We start from the raw sequence: 6,000 nt of genomic DNA on the forward strand, positions 1-6,000 counted from the left end.
CTTCACGTAGTCACTCACGTGACTCCGAAGTAAAATTACATTTTTAGAGTCATTTATCCTGCAAATAAATGTATACATATGATTTCTTCGGATAGCTTCTGAAGTATTGACTTTACCAGGGAATACTCTGGGTACTCTGGAATTTAGAAGGATGAGAGGGCATCTTATTGAAACATATAAGATTATTAAGGTACACAAAATTGCTGGGGAAACTCAGCGGGTGCAGCAGCATCTATGGAGCGGAGGAAATAGGCGACGTTTCGGGCCGAAACCCTTCTTCAGATTGGACATGCCAGAGGCAGGAAACATGTTCCCGATGTTGGGGGAGTCCAGAACCAGGGGCCACAGTTTAAGAATAAGGGGAAGGCCATTTAGAACGGTGATGAGGAAAAAAATGTTCACCCAGAGAGTTGTGAATCTGTGGAATTCTCTGCCTCAGAAGGCAGTGGAGGCCAATTATCTGGATGCTTTCAAGAGAGAGTTAGATAGAGCTCTTAAAGATAGCGGGGATATGGTGAGAAGGCAGGAACGGGGTACTGATTGTGGATGATCAGCCATGATCACAGTGAATGGGGTTGCTAGCTCGAAGGGCCAAATGGCCTACTCCTGCACCTATTGTCTATTGAATAATCCTCACACTTCTACAAAGTGTTTCTCACAATCTACAACTTCTGTACATCTTCAACAATAAAACGCCACCAGATCCTAGAATATGTCGGCACTTCTCATTTTCCAGCAGCTATTTTCAAAGAAAAGCAGGCAAAAATTAAATTTACCATGATCTAACACATTTTACACATTGCCTGGGAACTGGGAGTAATTTTGATATTGAGTACTTTGAATAGTGTATGAAATAAAGCTCCAGTTTTATCAGGTACATTGGCTGAGCAGATGCCATTTACTTCAGAACTTTTTTTTCCCATTATCGACATGTGCTACAAGAAAGGGATTGAAGGCTTTAGCCACTTATATGCACAATCCAATATTGCTCAAAAACCAAAATTATTCACCAACAGTGTAATCACTTAATATTTTAAAAATCAGTGAATCATCATAGCATATTATGATAAATTACTGAAATTTATTTATTTCACAAAGAAATGACCCAAAGCTCTTTGTACAATGAATTACTTTGTAAAATAGTGCTTTGGCTCATAGAGCTTTGTCATATACTGCAATTACCTGGTAGAAACCAGTTTCCGAGTCATCTTTCTCCTTTTATTTTATAGTAATGCTCAGAATTGTCTCAAAGATATTATTCAAATATGTTTGCCGGTACAATTTTTAAAAACATGGTTATCATTATGGAAGAGAAACTGGCTACTGCAATTATAAATCTTCTTTTAGAAATATCTCTTTGTACTTAGGCAGCATTAAAATATGTCAACGACATGATGGGAAGTACAATTTTAATAAGCTAAGAGATTGCTACAGTCATTTTTTTAGAAGCTCAATCACTGATTGAAAGGATTTCCATTTTCACTGTAGGTGAGGCTAGATATGTACAGCAGATAGAGCTCTGTACTCCCACGCCAGGATGTACAGGTATGTGGGTATATGTATAACACGTATCAGTTGAAAGCAATTCATCATAATTTCCCACCGATATGGACGATTGCTAGAAGAGAAAAATAACGTGCTTAAATTATGGATGACACACATTAGACCTTTTGAACAAAGGCAAAATTAGCAATAATATTTACTTTCATAATAAAACAGTAAGAGTTCCAAAAAAAACCAGAATCAATTCCAATTAAAATGGATCTTGAGTGTGAGAGATAACATGAATTTTACTTCGGAGTCACGTGATTGATTTCGTGAGGAACCCCGCCAGTCCGCATGCTCGTCATTAGTCTGACGCATTGCGCAGCGACCGGCTGTGAGGTGCATCGCTCCTCCAGCGGTAAGTTTAAAAAGCCTCAGCTAAGCGTAAAACTTAGTCAGAGGTCATTTTCTGCGCTTGGTAATTCTTGTTTCAGGAGACAAGTTCGAGTATGGAGAAAGCATCGAGGGTGAAGGCAAGGCGAGCCGTTGGGAAAGTAGCTAGAAAAGACCGCGGGAGTGCGGGTAGCGGGCGGCCGCCTAGCTCACCTACTGAGTCGCTAGCAGTACGACCAGTGACTGCAGACTTGGTGTCTGAGAGCGCAAAGCCACTAGAAAGTCTGCACGGCCAGTAGACTCGGACGAGTCGGGCCGGGAGCATTCCCCTCCGGTAATGGATAACATATTTGGACGGTTATCCAGGATGGAGCTCCTGATGGAGAGGATGCTCCACCAAGATACACTCCAACAGGATGAGTTGTGTCAGCACCGGCCTCTTATAGAGCCCGCGCCAGCGGCACCTGCTACAGGGCTGCTTAATGTCTCCATCTTGGAGGAGGAGAGCATACCGGGTCAGTATGATTCTGAAGCTGAGTCTGTGGGTTTAGCAGTGGAAGCTACCCCAAGGGATGAAGGGCACGAGTCAGAGGTACCATTCCTGGCAGCAAGATTTACCATCCCAACAGACTCAGGAGAGCCGCTGGTGAAGAGTTGGCTGCAAGTATTAATTACTTGGCTTCACACCAGCTTCAAGAGCTGACCATGGATGAAATGTCCAAAAAGAATGACACCCCGGCTAATTGTATCCTGCTTTAAGTGCCGGCAGTGAACCACGCCATCTGGGGGTCATATGGGCGTAGACATCAGGGCTCAGGAAATGAGGCTTCAGAGGGTGCTGAAGCTGCTCGCCTTGGGCATTACAGCATTCACCAGGTCGGTGGATGGTGGGCACCTGTCTGATGTACAGCAGGATGCCCTGGCCCTCATGTGCAATGCGCACTTCGAGATAAATTGTCTGAGAAAAAGCGCCATCCGCCCTACCATCAACCCAAAATTCGCCCAACAACCCAACCCAATATCCAGCCACCGAATCTGCTGTTTGGTGAAGACCTCACAAAAAGAGTTAAGGAGCTGGACGACGAGGCAAGAACGGTCATGCTCATCAAAGCACCAATGGCCAGCAGAACACTTCGGCGGCAGTATCCCTACAAGCAGTTTGCTGAAACCGGGTCCAGTCAAGGATCAAGCCGGCCATTCAATATGCGCAGCTGGCGCACTGCAGCAGGGGTACAGGCAAACATGCCCTTTCCCACCAGAACCAGGGGACAGAAAATTCCACCGGTAACCATGGAGGTAGGTGGGTTTGGTTCTTGTCGGAACATATTAAGTGAGATTCACCGACCAGTTGGGGGGAGATTACACTTGTTTCTGAAGGAATGGTATGGTATAACATCAGATGTATTTATACTGCACAGTATACAAGGGTTTCGAATTGAATTCCTTCCCAATTTGCGTCCATCCACACAGCATACACCAAGTCGGGCACTCATTTTCTCACAAAAAGAGAATTTGGAGGTTCAAGCTGAAATTGAAAAGTTATATAAAAAAGGGGTAATTGAGAAGGTTTATCAATCTCACCAATTCGTGCCTAATATTTTTCCTAGGCCAAAGAAGGATGGTGGGAGTCGAATCATCCTTGACTTGACGAGCCTTAATCTTTTTGTACAGTATAAACATTTCAAAATGGAAACATTTGGTACTGCCAAGCAATTGATTTCCAGAGAATGTTATATGGCATGTAAAGGATGCACATTACTCAGTGCCTGTTCATAAGGATCATCAGAGATATTTGAAATTTAGCTAGATGAGGCAATAATGGCAATTTAAAGCACTGCCTAATGACTTAACATTGGCCCCTAGATTATTTACCGAACTGCTAAAACCAGTACTGGGAGTACTCCGGGTTCAGGGTCATATTGTAATGGCTTATTTGGATGATATCTTAATCATAGGAAAGACTCGGGAAGCAGCTGAATTATCTGTTTCAGTTGTTAAACTCATGTTTGAGAGATTGGGGTTTCTCATTTATCCAGTTAAATTCAAATTGATACCAGTTAGAGTTATTGCTTATTTGGGATTCACTATTATCTCAACTCACATGTCAATGACTCTGCGGAGGGGCAAGAGATTAGATTTAATTGAAGGCTGTAACAAGCTCATGGGGGAGCAACAACTTTCAATTAGACATGTGGCCAGCTTGATTGGCAAATTAGTGGCTGCCTTTCCAGCTGCACAGTATGGACCTTTGCATTACCAAAATCTACAACGTGCAAAGGTACGTGCAATGTGCAAAGGTCCAAAGATGGCGGCGCTGGCTTAACAGCTGCGACCCACCTGCAATCCGTCTGTTTTTTTTCTTTCTTTTTGTTCCTTTGTCATGTTTTAGTTAATTTTGTTTTATTAAGTTGTGTATTTGTGTGGGAGAAACATGTTTTGGTCTCTTCAGGGGATGCGACTTATTTTCTGTCATATTCCCCGTCCCCGTCACCGTCTGCGCCAAGGCCCAATGGCGGCACTGGCAGCCTCGGAGCTGTGGCGGCGGCAGCGGCAGCGGCAGAGGAGACCCGACTCGGCCTCGGAGCTGTGGCGGCGGCAGTAGCAGCAGTGGAGACCCGACTCTGCTCCGGAGCTGTGGCGGCGGCAGCGGCAGTGGCGGCCGCAGCGGCAGCAGTAGCGGAGAACCGACTCGGTCTCGGAGCTGTGGTGGCGGCAGCGGCGGCAGCGGCGGCGGAGACCCGACTCGGCCCCGGAGCTGTGGCGGCGGCAGCGGCAGCGGCGGCGGCAGCTGCAGCAGAGACCCGACTCCGCCCCGGAGCTGTGGCGGCGGCAGCAGTGGCAGCGGAGACCTGACTCGGCCCCGAAGCTGTGGCGGAGGCAGCGGCAGCGGAGACCCGACTCGGCCTCAGAGCTGTGGCGGTGGCGGCAGCGGCAGCAGAGACCCGACTCAGTTCCGGAACCGTGGCGGCGGCAGCGGAGACCCGACTCAGCCTTGGAGCTGTGGCGACGGCAGCGACCACCCGCGGAGTTTGAACCGGCCCGTTCGCGGAGCACGGTTGAGCCGCGGGATTTGCCATCACCCGGTAGGGTCACAACATCTGGAGCTTGGATCGCCTCGGCGCAGAGGGAGAACAAAGAGGGAAGAGACAGAGACTTTAAGATTTTGCCTTCCACCACAGTGAGGAGGTGTTTGGTGAACTCACTGTGGTGGATGTTAAATTTGTGTTGATTGTGTGTTTTTGTCATTTTTTATTATATGTATGACTGTAGGGAAACAAAATTTCGGGCAGACCGAAAGGTCTGAATGACAATAAACATATCTAATCTAATCTAATCTAATCTAATATAAGGTACAGGCACTCAGTATACATGCAGGTCTTTTTGACAGACCCATGCAATTGCCAGCTGAAGCTATTGCTGAAGTACAGTGGTGGATAAGGAACATCTCAAATTGCTCCTGCAAAATTCTGGTTGAGGAACCTTCAGTTGTTTTACAGACTGATGTTGGTGCCCTAGGTTGGGGTGCTACTGATACCAACTCTAGCTGTGGAGGCAGATGGAATATACATGAGGCATTTATTTTTCAATCACATGGGATTAACTATTTAGAGCTATTGGGAGCATTTTATGGGCTTAAGGCTTATTGTACTACTAAGCGTCACTTGCATGTTCAGCTTCAGATTGACAACGCTACGGCAGTGGCACATGGGTGGAATCAAGTCGGAATCTTGTGATAGATCGGCTAATCTTATTTAGCACTGGCGCATTAAAAGAAACATTTGGGTTTCAGCTATCTACCTGCCAGGTAGATTCAACATGGTGGCAGAGACCAGGTCACGCAAATTCAATTACAACACAGAAAGGATGTTGAATCATGATGTATTTAATGATATTGTTGTACGGTATGGGATGCCAGATATTGATTTGTTTTCATCCAGACTTAAACACCAGTTACCGAAGTATGTTTCATGGGATCCAGACCCAGGGACAGTAGCGGTAGATGCATTCTCACTACACTGGGGCGGAGTGTTTTTACATGCATTTCCCCCATTTTGCCTCATCAGTCGGTGCTTGCTGAAGATCAAGCAAGACTCCACCTCAGGAGTTTTGGTGGTACCTGAC

This window comes from Amblyraja radiata, chromosome 6 (genome assembly GCF_010909765.2).
Source record: "Amblyraja radiata isolate CabotCenter1 chromosome 6, sAmbRad1.1.pri, whole genome shotgun sequence".
Classification (NCBI taxonomy): Eukaryota; Metazoa; Chordata; class Chondrichthyes; order Rajiformes; family Rajidae; genus Amblyraja; species Amblyraja radiata.